The 13,018-nt window shown below is 46.8% G+C and overlaps 1 protein-coding gene across 2 annotated transcripts in view; it reads left to right on the forward strand.

Annotated features, from left to right (window-relative positions):
* The window catches only part of GRIK4 (glutamate ionotropic receptor kainate type subunit 4), a 498,615-nt gene that overhangs the window by 396,259 nt on the left and 89,338 nt on the right, over nt 1-13,018 (forward strand). The window lies entirely within an intron of this gene.

The following is a 13,018-nucleotide window of genomic DNA, read 5'->3' on the forward strand; positions in this document are numbered from 1 at the left end:
AGGGAAAAATTTGAGCAGGTCACCTGGCATACTCCCAGCAGGATCCAACAAGGCACTACTCTGCCTTCTGCTTTGGGCTCACACTATAAACAAGGATTTCTTTCATAGTCTCTGCAGCGTCACATCTTTCACCTTTTTGTGCTTTTTCTTGGTGATTTTGCTATTTAAAATGACCCCTGCACTTACTGCCAACGTGCTGTGTAGTGTTCCTAAGTGCAAGAAAGCTGCAGTGCGCCTTACAGAGAAAATACAGGCATTAGAAAAGCGTTGTTCAGGCACGACGTTTAGTGCTGTTGTTCAATGTTGATGAATCAGCAGTATGTATTAAGTAAGATGTCTATCAGCAGAAACACACATACATCGAGATTATGTGTTAATTGGTTGATGGAAATGTGACCAGAGGCTCATAGAACCCTAGCCCTGTTTTTCCCTAAGGAGAAATGGTTCTGTCTCCCTAATTCAGTGTTTGTGGTAATGTTATAGAACACAACTACCATGAATTATGAGAACCAAACATGAGTTCAGCCAGGAGAGAAGGCCAGAAATGAGCAAACTTGTGAATGGCTGAAGATCTCCTACAGTGACTTTGTCTTTCTGCATTCATTACCCCCATACTCCTGTTCTCCCGTTTTCTCACAATGTCCGAGGACCTCATCTGTCCCTTCATGCCCTGGCCTTGCTCCTGATTCCCCTGATGTAGAAGTGTGATCTAGATCCCACACTCAAGGCCAAAAGGATTAATAAGACCCTCCAGACCAGTGTACTAGTCAAATGCTTGAATTCTTGCAAAGGTGTTCTCATGAAGTAGAGTCTGTGCTTGAATCCTCCAGTGCATTCAAAGAACTCACTACTTATAGGGACAGCATATTCCATCTTAGAAAGCTGTCACCGTTAGAAAGTTTCTCCATCTATTGGGTGGAATTCTTTTTTTTTTCTGAAGCCTCTTCCTTTTGTCCTTAATTCCATTTCTTGGGTCCACACATCTCATCCATGCTTCCCATGACTGCCTTTACTTGTTCCTTCTAGAATGTGATTTCAGTCAATGTTAATGAATCAACAGTAAGTATTAAATAAGATACCTATCAGCAGAAACACACATAAATCGAGGTTATGTGTTAATTGGTTGATCAAAATGTAACTGGAGACTCATAGGAACATAACCCTGTTTTTTCCCGAGGAGAAATGGTTCAGTCTCCCTAATTTAGTGTTTGTGGCAACGTTATAACAAAACTACGATGAATAATGAGAACCAACTGTAATGAGTTCAGCCAAGAGGGAAGACATGTGCTTGGAACACACTCCAGTTAGTCTATGCTCCACTAAAAGAGTGGTGTCTGGAACAATATGCAATATTTGAGGTGTAAGTAAGTAGTGTGTGCAGCTGACTGGCTCAATAAATAGCTGTTGAATTGAATAATAATAATAATGTGTTAACATTTTGACACCATGTTGACCAGCTCTCAGACCATGCTCTCTAGTGAAAGGATGCCAGGCATGGGCTCAGAGAGAGCTGACTCCTGGCAGGTGGGAGAGTGGCCTTCCCGGCATCCTCCTCATAGCTGACCACCTGCTTCATTTTCATACCTGGGCAGCCAGGCTTCCAGTGCTCTCCTACAATCACCTTTCCAGGCCTCTTTATGTTGTACCTCTCGGGACTGTCTCTTCCTGGCGTTCCCCCAAAGCCCTTTGAAAACTATGCTGCATTATACACCTACCTGGAACTTTCAGGAATTCATGTTTGAGCTGGAAGGGGCTAGACTAGAGCCTTCTTTTATAAGTAAGATGACTAAAGAGTAAAAAGAAGGGTCTTGCCAAGAGAAAAGTTCATAATTCAATTTGACACACATTTATTGAGCACCCAGGTGCTGTCCTGGGAGCTGGAGCTCCAAAGAGGAATTTATTAATGCAATTGTCAAATATTTACTATGTGCTGATTCCACACTGGGCATTGGGGATATGTGAGGAATAAAATAGAGTCCTATTAGTCATAGAATGGATTTTGTAGTGCAGGAAATCGACTTGAAACAAATAATTACCTAAATAATTATACAAAAAAATAATTATCTAAATAATTATACAATGAGTGCTATAAAGGAGAAGTTCAGAGCTTCATGCCTGAGTCTCTGTGATGGTGAATGAGAGGTTGGGAAGGACCTGCCCAAGGGGGTGACATTCAGACGGAAGGTTGGTGGATGGCTGGGCCTTGTGAGCCCAAACAAGGGCTCCCAGAACTAGTGGTCACGTGTGGGATTCAGAGATCAGAGCCAGTTGATGGCAGAGCCATGTCAGGAATCCAGAATTCCTGATGCTTTACTTTTTCCATGAACCCGTCTGTCCCCTTCGTCAAGCTTTATTTAAATATTTATTTAAATATGTGAGTCAGAAGCAAAGTCTGACTCCAGGAATGTGGAATCTCAGCCAGGAAAACTTTACAACAAATACCAATTGATAAGGAATAGCAATGAAAAGGTTTTGCAAATGTTTAACTACACATCCGCAGCCCAGGAAAATTAATATCTTGGGGGCACCACAGCGGAGTGGACCCGCCTGGGTTTAAATCTGCTGAACTATGAAACTTTGGGCAAGAAATCTAACCTCTTCGAACTTCCGTTTTTTAATCTGTAAAATGGGATGATAGTAGTACCTTCCTTATAGTGTAGTTGGGAAGATTAAATAACAAGTGTAAAGCATTTAGTCCCATATGAGGCATTCAGCACATGCTCCAAGGGCTTCGCTGATGACTCTGGTAAAGAACACACCTGCCAAGGCAGGAGATGTGGGTTCAATCCCTGGGTCGGGAAGATCCCCTGGAGAAGGAAATGGCAACCCACTCCAGTAGTCTTGCCTAGGAAATCTCATGGACAGAGGATCCTGGCTGCAGTCCATGGGGTTGCAAAAGAGGTGGACACGACTTAGTGACTAAACAACAACATGCTCAAAAGTATCAGCGTGCATAATCTTCATAGTCCTGCAGTTAAAAGTGACTAAGATAGGAGTTCATTATTGCCAAAATGTGTTTTACTGAGCATCAGTTGTGTTCCAGGTACTCTGCTAGGGGCTGGCTATAGAGCAGTGAACAGGCAAAGTGTCTGAATCCCCTGTGCCAGGCCTTTTTGTCCTTTTTGAGCATCACTTGCATTTTGGTTGCAAATCCAGGACATGCATTAACACCCACCCCCACATAATTGAAGCTAAAGCTTATGAAACAGTAGTTGCCATGCTGTGTGGGTTGCACTCTGCTCTGTTCTGGATATATATTTCATTTTTAAAATGCAGGTCTTGACCCCCTAAATTGATTTCCTAACCTACTAATGGGTAGCAGCCACAGTGGAACAAAACACTGCCTTAGACCAACTCAGCTGAAGGCTTAATCAGCCCAGAAAGAGCTCATTTGATATGAAGCCTTCCCATCTTTCCTCTGGATTGTTTTTGATCTTTTACCTTTGCCATTTGCCACTGTTGTCCTTTGATCCTGGGTTTTTACAGTATTTTGCATGCAAGCGCATATTTTGTACTAAAAGAGTATTTTGGTTGGGAGAACGAGATCTTCAGCCAACATCAATAACTCCCTTTGTTCCCCAGATCACCCTGCTTAGGCAAGGGACCTCTGATCCAGTCTCCCATGTGAACTGAAGTTTTATGACTGGAAATACTGTATTTAAATTCGGTAAAGATTTTACTTCTTCATGCCAGGGGTTCACCATGGAGGCTTCCATCACAAATCTTTTAACTGGTCATATATCAAGGCACAGACCTATACTATAGATACTCCAAACTATAACTGAGCCTCAATTCCTCCCCTAGTGGTTCACATCAGACCGTCATTTTTCCTGCCTGTATGTTGAAATCAGTTCTCTGTACTCAAGGAGACACTGATGCATTATTGTATGTATTCTTCCTAGTGAAAACTTCAACTTTGAACCCTGAGGCTGAGGTTAAAAAAGTGAATCGTGTGTTGTGACATCCAACCTTGGATGGGCCTAGAAAACAAGGACCTGGAAGAAAGAGCTTACGTTTGGATACGGCTTTAAACTTCTGTCACCCCTATGATTGCCTCATAACATCCCAGTAGGAGGAGAAGGGCCTTATCTTATAGGCAGCAAAATTGACTTCCCAGAGCCACATAGCACATGACAGGGTAGAACTTGACTTCTGCTCAGCTGCATTTCTACCAGCCAGACAGTAGTGCTATTAAGTTCCCATGGCTTATTATCACTCATCAAAAGCCATCACGGCTTTCCAGGTGGCGCAGTGGTAAAGAATCCATCTGCCAATGCAGGAGACACGGAAGATGAGGGTTCGATCCTTGGATCTGGAAAATTCCCTGCAGTAAGAAATGGCAACCCACTCCAGTATCCTTGCTTGGAAAAATTCCATGTTCAGAGAAGTCTGGTGGGCTACAGTCCATGGGGTTGCAAAGAATCGGACGTGACTGACTGCTGCTGCTGCTGCTGCTGCTAAGTCTCTTCAGTCGTGTCCGACTCTGTGCGACCCCGTAGACGGCAGCCCATCAGGCTTCCCCATCCCTGGGATTCTCCAGGCAAGAGCACTGGATTGGGTTGCCATTTCCTTCTCCAATGTATGCAAGTGAAAAGTCAAAGTGAAGTCGCTCAGTCGTGTCCGACTCTAGCGACGCCATGGACTGCAGCCTACCAGGCTTCTCTGTCCATGGGATTTTCCAGGCAAGAGTACTGGAGTAGGGTGCCATTGCCTTCTCCGACATAACTGACTAAGCCTGCACAAAAGCCATGACACGCACAGCTCAGTTGACAGGGAACAGTATTGCTGTACTATGGGTAGGCCAATTCATTTATTTCCGTTTTGCAGCCAAGGAAGATTCAGAGAGGTTAAGTGACTTGCTTATACATGGCAGAGGAGTTAAGAAAATGTGGGTCTTCTGGTGCCCTCCCCTTGTGAACTCCTATGCTCAGTCCCTAAGAAACTACCCTGTACCTTGATCAAGATCACTCTTGTGGACTCTTGCACAGAATCCCTTCAGGGCTGTAATCTCCAAAGAACAAGTTCACGGTGATGAAAGGTGTGTGGGAAGGCCCAGGACGTAAGCTCAGGGTAGCCTGCACCTGTCCTAACCCAACCAGATGGTAGAGCAGTAAATAGAACCCAAGTTTTAATTCCAGTTTCATCACATATTAACTGTGATCCTCAGCAAGTTTGATATCTCTGAGTCTCAGTTTCATTCATTCATTTAACCAAATGAATTCATTTATTTCATGCATTCATTGTTTCAACAAAAGCTTGTCTGAAGTGCTTACATTTCTCAGATGGGAATGATAACAGAGTTGTTACGCAGAATCAAGGGCATTTGTGTAATTAAATCACGTGGCTGAGTGCCCGGTGTGCAAAGGTGATCAGTAAGTGTTTGCAAACTCTTGACTCTGGAGCAGAAGAACTTGTCCAGCCTTGGGGCTACGTCAGCCTGTCTAGAAACTGGATCCTGGCAGTGCTGAGAGCAAAGAACAATCATATACACGAAATATTAAATGTTACAGAGCCGTGTGCGTACTCACGGAGGCAGGTACGGTTGTGAGGAAATCCTTCAGGGCTTTACAAATGAATCCCTTTTTACCTACTGGGGAGAGAACAAAGCGGCAAAATGACAGCCTCTAGTGATTCTAGGCAGGAGGGAGCAGGAGGGCTTGGGAGCTGGAGGCGTGTGGCTTCTCTGGGCAGGACTAAGAGCGGACCAGAGAGAAAGACAGGTAGTGAGTGATGGGCTCATTAATGAATGTATAATGACAGCCTGAGACAGATGCTCTAAAGGAAAAGAATGTGGTTCTGGGAGAAGTTTGACTTTGGGAGTTAAAAGAAAGCCTTCCTAGAGGTAGTGATTTCTAAATTGAGGCCTGAGGGGTTAACAGATATAAACTAGATCAAAGTTTGAAAAACTTCTCTTGTAAACAGGCCCAGAGGGTAAAAATTTACACTTTACAGCTTTACTGTTGTAGATGAATGTCACCACAGACGGAACAATCAATGAATGGGTGTGACTGTGTTCCAATAAAACATTATTTTCTGAAACAGGCAGCAAGCCAAATTCAACTCACAGTCTGTGGTCTGCCAACCCCTGAACTAGCCGAAATGGGGCTGCAGGCAGGGGGTCGGGCAGCAAGGAGAGTCCCAGAGAGGGAACGGCAGGCACAAGAGACCCTGACGGGAAGTTTATTGCACTTGAACTGAAAGTTTTGCCTGGAGCAAAGATAAGGCCAGGAAAGAGGGTATAAGAAGAACATGGAGGGTGGGCAGAGGCCAGGCCTTGTAGGGCCCGGTGGGTGTGGAGGGCTTAGTATGAAGGACCCTGGTCTTTATCCTTAAGAGTTGAAGGGTCTCAGCAGAGGCCAGTGTGACCATAGTTGAGGCTTTGTAGAGATGGCTGGCTGCTGCCAAGTGTCCAACAGAACAAACAGAGGCCCTGGAGGCTCCCGGTCCTAGCCAAGTTCATTGGGAGCTTGGATGAGGATGGAAGCCGGCAAGTATGAGACTTGGAGAAATTAAGTGACTTGCCCTGTGGTCACGGTGCTGGGATGCTAATGCAGATCTCCAGACTCCACACCAGCACTTTCAGAAAGCATCAGGGGACACCTGAGGTCAGGGCTCCTGGACAAGCATTTCCCACGATGCCTTGCTGAGGGAGTGACCAGCTTGCTTATGCTGACCCGGGGTCACGCAGCAGACCAAAAGCAGGTCTCTGACACTCATTCAAGTGTACGGCAGTCGCCTCTCCGAGGGACTGTGGGCTGCCCTTATCAGTGTCACAGAGTCTGTTCGCTAAAGGCCCTAGGCCCCATCAGACCTTATCTCTGCTTTTTGTACAGGAGTTCTTTAAAGCTTGGTCCCTTGGTTGCTCAGCCAGGGATCTTAAATACAGCTGCGGAAAGGACAGAGCCTCTTCGAGACAGCTGTCCTGATAGCAGTCAGAAATGACAGTTCACCGTTAGAAAAGAGATACTACGAAAAGCAGACAAATTAACTTATGAAAACACAGAAATGAGGGTGAGAGGCCACCACATTTCAGAAACCGATAAGCAGCGCTGTATCACAGGACAGGGTAATAATTGGCTTCGAAAGGATGACACTGCATTAAGGTAAAGACATGCACTCTGTTTAAGAGGACAGCAGAAAGTATTAATATAATTCCCTTGTAAAGAATTTTGGGAAATAATACTTTCAGATAAATAATTAAAATCCCCCCCCCAATTTTAGTGCTTAACAGAGCAAGATTATTATTAATTTATACGGATTCTTTGTCCTTTGGGGAAATTGGGTGAATGATACTTTCTGTGCACATGCGGACACGTCCCATATCATATTTGGGGATATCCCATAATACCCCGTGATATCCCATATCATACCGATTTTCATATTTGACAAAGTACTTCTAGTTCCTTCAAAGAGCATAGAATCAGTAATGAGAAGGGATATACTTTTTTTTTTTTAATATCATGATCTTAATAAAGCAGCACATTGGCCTTGTTTTGAATCCTGTTTTTTCTCCATGTATCAGCTCTGGGATTCAGGTAAATTATTACCTTGTGCAGAGGTCACTTTCCTTACTCATAAGTAGGGTGGCAGTGAGATTCCTAGACATAAATGGGCACCCATCCCAGGACCTGTGAGCCTGGTGGCACCAGGGATGTCCTAGAACCAGCTTACCCAGCTAGCAAGAGCTCCCCCGCTCCCCAGTTTTACACTTCTCTTCCCAACTCAGTGTCCCATGATTACATGTTAGCAGCTTGAAATCAGCCTCAGTGGGAGTGTTTACGTCAATGAAATGGACAAAGAAGACCTTGGTTTATTTATTTGGCTATGCCAGGTCTTAGTTGCAGTATGCAGGATCAAGTTCCCTGACCAGGGATCAAACCCATGCCCCCTGCAGACCTCCAGGCTCCTCTGTCCATGGTATTCTCCAGGCAAGAGTACTGGAGTGAGCTGCCATGCCCTCCTCCAGGGGATATTCCTGACCCAGGGATCAAACCCAGGTCTCCTGTATCGCAGGCAGATTCTTTACCATCTGAGCCACCAGGGAGACCCTGGTCTAATCTCATAACCCAAAGTCTACAGTGCAAAGTGTGGGGTGCAGAAGAGACCCCACCTTCTGTCTCAAACAATGACATTACAAATTAAATGGATGCTTACCTAGCACTCTGCGCATGTATTATCTCCTTTAATCTCCTCATGAACCCTTAGGAGGTAATCATTACTATTTTAACACCCATTTTATAGATGAGGGAAACAGGCTCAGAAGGATTAAGTAACTCACCCAGAGTCACACAGCTTGGAAGTGAAAGGTTGTTGTTGAATCACGCGAATACACCAGGATTCTTGGCCCCTGGAGGAGAAGAATTCAATCCGGAGCCAGAGACGAGGCTTGATCGCTCAGAGCTTTTGTGTAATAAAAGTTTTATTAAAGTATAAAGGAGATAGAGAAAGCTTGTGACATAGGCATCAGAAGGGGGCATAAAGAGTACCTGCTTGCTAGTGTTAACAATGAAGTTATATAATCCAAAGAATATCTGCAGGTTGTAAAGACCTCATCAGACCTACTCCCATAATTTACATTTTAAGATAATACTGTCCTCAGGCAGGATACATCCTTGTAAAGACCGGGTCTACTCCCATAATTTACATTTTAAGATAACAGAAGGTTTAATCCAAAGACTGTCCTTAGGCAGGATACATTATTGTTATATAATCCTAAGGAATGTGGAGAAAGAAAAAAAAGTTTGTCCTTTCTTCCTCCTTGAGAATTCCAGACCCCTCTCTCCTTGGGGACCCCTAGACTCCCTATCAACCTGCCTAGGAAATGACTCTCTCAGAAGCAGAGAAGTCAAGTTCAACTCAGGTCCTCTAACACTGGGGCTGTTGCACGCATAGTGCAGACTGTGGGGTGCTCAGCGGTGAGTGGAGGCTGGAATCAGCATGCCCAGCTGTGCACCTGCTGGACTACATCGGCCCAGGGGGGTGTCATTTTCCTACCTGCCTGAAGGTGCTGTATAGGTTTGCAGTGGTGGTGTCCAAGTCCAAACCCTCTCCTCCCTTCCCTGCAACTCCTGGGATCTCTAGTGGGAAAGTAGAGCAAGTGGGAGAGAGAGAAAGTGCAAAGAGAGGGCCCCAGGAAGACATTATTTGCAGCATAATCAAGCTGGCACATGTGGACATGTGGAAGAAGCTTACAAAGCAGCTGTTCCTGCAGAAGGTTTGGGGCAGGTGTCAGTGGGGTGGAGCAAGGGAGTTTGGCTGGAGGCAGAGCCGCAGATTGTCAGTGATGAGAGCTGTAGCTCCTGCCCACCCCTGGCATGTGTCTGGCATGGAAGGTGCCCAGTGGGTGGGGCAATTAGCCTGTATCCCAGAGCGCCTGGCTCTGCCTCTCGCTCTCCCTCCCACTGCCTTTCTGCAATTAGATTGCTCTGGGTAGTAGCTGCCAAGCCGCTTTGTTGGATCTGATGAGTTTATTAATTTCTTGGGGGCTAATGGGAGTGTTGGGGGGAGATTCATTTCCTGACTGGAGCTTGGGGGCTAATTCATCTCCTGGCCATGTCCCCAGAGGTGGGAGGTGGCAGGGGACATGGCTCAGGCTGTCAGATCTGGCTCTGGGTAAATCATTTATATCCCTAGGTTTTGTGTGAACCTATCTCATGGCTTGGGTCAGACAGGGAGTCCAGGGCTGGGGCAGGCGGTTAGTGAGCACTGGGTCCCCTGAGATCAGTGAGGGTGCGGAACTGGTAGGGGGTGAGGTCTTGCTGGTCTTGTGAAGTGCGTGCTTAGGGGACAGGACTCTGAGAAGTTCAGTCCTGTCCCAAACATCCAGATGCTGACATCCGGACTAATTGTTTTGAGGTCCTTCTGTTCAAATCTGGCCCTTTTGATCCTAGGAGGTTGCCAGGAGCCAGTTCTAGCCATCTTGAAGATAGGGAAGCAGACTCATTTCACTTGCTTTTGTGGATATAAAAACCCAGGAAAGAAAAAAGCTGTGTCCCGGGTTCTTGCTGTATGGCTGAGGCTCCTTTGAGCCTTTCCTCTGGTTGGCCAGGCTGCTTACATAGAGGACACATTAGCATCCCCAGCCCAGAGACAGCAGTGGACACAGGAAGGGTCTTGGATTCAGGAGTCAGACAGCTCTGGGTTCAAGACCATGCACCATCTGCTAACTAAGTGACTTTGTTGTTGTTTAGTCACTAAACTGTGTCTGACTCTTTGCAACCCCATGGACTATAGCCCACCAGGCTCCTCTGTCCATGGACTTTCCAGGCAAGAATACTGGAGTGCCTTGCCATTTCCTTCTCCAGGGGATCCTCTGACTCAGGGATTGAACCCACATCTCCTACATTGGCTGGCAAGTTCTTAACCACGGAGCCACCACCTTAGGCAGGTCATTAAACCTCTGCGCTCTAGTTTCCTTGTAAATAAAATGAACGCGCTGTCACTGCTCCACAAGGTTGCTGGGAAAATTCAACCAGCTGATGGAGCTCATTCAGCACAAGAGGTGTCTGGTAACTCTTGTTCCCTTTCCCCCTTCACTTCTTGCGGCTCATCCCTCATCCTCCCCGACTCTCCCCAGCAGAGAGAGGGGCGGAGGCCAGGTAGCTCAGGCTGTACCCTGACCTGGCTGATCCCTCCAGGGGGCACTCCAGGCTCCTGCTCTTGCCTCACCAACAGGAACACTCAGCCTGTGAGAGATGATGGTTTCCTCTGCTTCTAGGTACCAGTCCCTGAGCAGGAAACTGGGGGCTGAGCCTGAACAAGCCAGTCCCTCCCCCACAGACTAGCGGGGGAGATGGACATGTAAGCAGAACATGCGGTAGGACGCTGGAAGAGCCAGACAGGAGGCCACGAAGGCATCCTTGGCAAGGCGATCTGGGGCTAAGAGCACAGGGATTAAAGCTCAGGTGTCTCAGCTGATGGCGAGGTTTCCTCAGGCAAGTTGCTGGGTGGGCTCTTTTATCTTGGCCTCAGTTTCTTTTAACGAGGCTTCCCATGTGGATATGCAGGAGATGCTGCTTGTAAACTAAAATGATCAGGAACTCGCGCGGCACCTATCTGCCTTTGTAGAGGCGGAGACACCAGTGGCATCCTTGCTGAAGCTTGGAGAGGGGTTTTTGGTCATCTCTCCTTTTTCAAAAAAAGGTTTTTTTCTCTTTTGTTTATTTGTGTATTTATTTCTGGTTGTGCTGGGTCTTTGTTGCTCTGAACAGAATTTCTCTAGTTGCAGCGATCGGGGGCTCCTCTTCATTACGGCGTGTGGGCTTCCCATTGTGGTGGCTTCTCTTGCTGCAGAGGACAGGCTCTTGGTGCACAGGTTCAGTAGTTGCTGCACGTGGGCTCAGTGGTCGCAGCTTGCAGGCTCAGTAGTAGGCTTAGTAGTTGTGCTGCAAGGGCTTAGTCGCCCCACAGCATGTGGGATCTTCCAGGACCAGGGATTGAACCGGTGTCCCCCGTATTGCAAGGCAGATTCTTAACCACTGGACCACCAGGCAAGCCCCCATCTCTCCTTTGACAGATGAAAAGCACACTTGGAGAGAGCATCGGAGCTCTTGCTGGAACTGGAGTTTTCCCGCCTGGCCCTCCCCTCTTTAAGCTCCAGACCACGATGTCAGAGAGATGGTTCCTGCTCCCCGTGACTGTCAGCCTTCTGGGGGTGGGTCCAGAGCCAAAGCTGAGACGAGTCTTTTCTGTGGTTGGAGCTTCCACAAGAGGAATCCAGAACCCAGCTCTGGCGGGTGGAGCCATGTGGCATCCATGGAACCTGTGAGAATTTTCCAGGGAAGCTGCTGCCGGTGCCTGGAGACGCCTGGCAAAGGCAGACGTGTGCATTTCATTGGGTTTCTAGCCAGCTGCCAGCCGACTCTCCTGGCTGCCCACCTCCAACACCCAGCAAAAAAATGGTTTGCCAGGGGATACAGCTAGTGGAAAGATACTGGTAGTACAAACACGTATGTATAGCTTTAAAAAGGGTCCCACTGGGAAAACAAACAAATTCTCTAAAAACCCAATGATGCTGAATTTCGATTTAGGTGATTTTCTTAGAAAGTGGAACTAAGTGGAACTGGTGGAACTAAGTTATGGATTTTTTTCCCCCTCTCTAGTCAAGACAATGAAGAGGAAGGAAACTAGCAGGTATTGAGTTTCAGCTTAAATCCATTCTCACAATGACCCCAGGAGGTTTGTATTATTCCCATTTCACAGATGAGGAAATGTGTTCAGAGAAGTTCAGTCACTTCCAGGGTGATGCAGTTGAGATCTGAGGTCCTGGGTCTGGCTGAATAATGTAACATCAAACTGGCGTTCGCGTGATTTCCATTTGTTCTGGGAAGGCAGGGCAAACGTTGCCACCCCCATTTAGAGCTGGGGAAACGGAGACTGGGAAAGATTCAGGTAACCCGCCAAGGTTCTCACAGTCAGCAAGTGACTCCACCAAAACTAGAGCCTGGCTCTTCCCTTTTATGGTCCATGCATCCACTGAGCCATTCGGCGGGCATTTATTGAAGAGCTGAGTAAATGCCACGTGGTGGTCATGCTGGTTCTTGTTTAGATGATGAGGCTTCCTGAAGGCAGGGTAGAGCGAAAGAGCTGTGCAGCTCAGTCCTGCCTCCAGTTAATACAATTCCCCCAGCTCCCCATCCTTCTGGGTGAGAGAGCGTCCCTGAACCGCATTCCATTCGTGATTTCTTTTTTCTGTTTTTAGTTTTAATAGGAGTATAGTTGCTTTACAATGTTGAGTTCATTTCTGCTGTACAGCAAAGTGAATCAGCCATATGCATACGTGTGTACCTCTAACTCCTCTTTTTTGGATTTCCTTCCCATTTAGGTCACCTCCATTCCTGATTTCTTTTCCCATTTTCTTCTCCACCTCTCTCTTAAGTCTTGCTTTCCTTCACAGTCTCCCTACCCTTCCCTAACCCCCCGAACCCTAGTAGCCCCGTCCCAGTTCAGCCCCTCTGCTCCATACTCTGCGTGGCTCCCTCCTTCTGTGACTTAACCGAAGCCCCGCTAGAGGCAGGGG

The sequence above is a fragment of the Bos grunniens genome, chromosome 15 (genome assembly GCF_055505025.1).
Source record: "Bos grunniens cultivar Pamir isolate PY7600 chromosome 15, Bosgru_T2T1.0, whole genome shotgun sequence".
Taxonomy (NCBI): domain Eukaryota; kingdom Metazoa; phylum Chordata; class Mammalia; order Artiodactyla; family Bovidae; genus Bos; species Bos grunniens.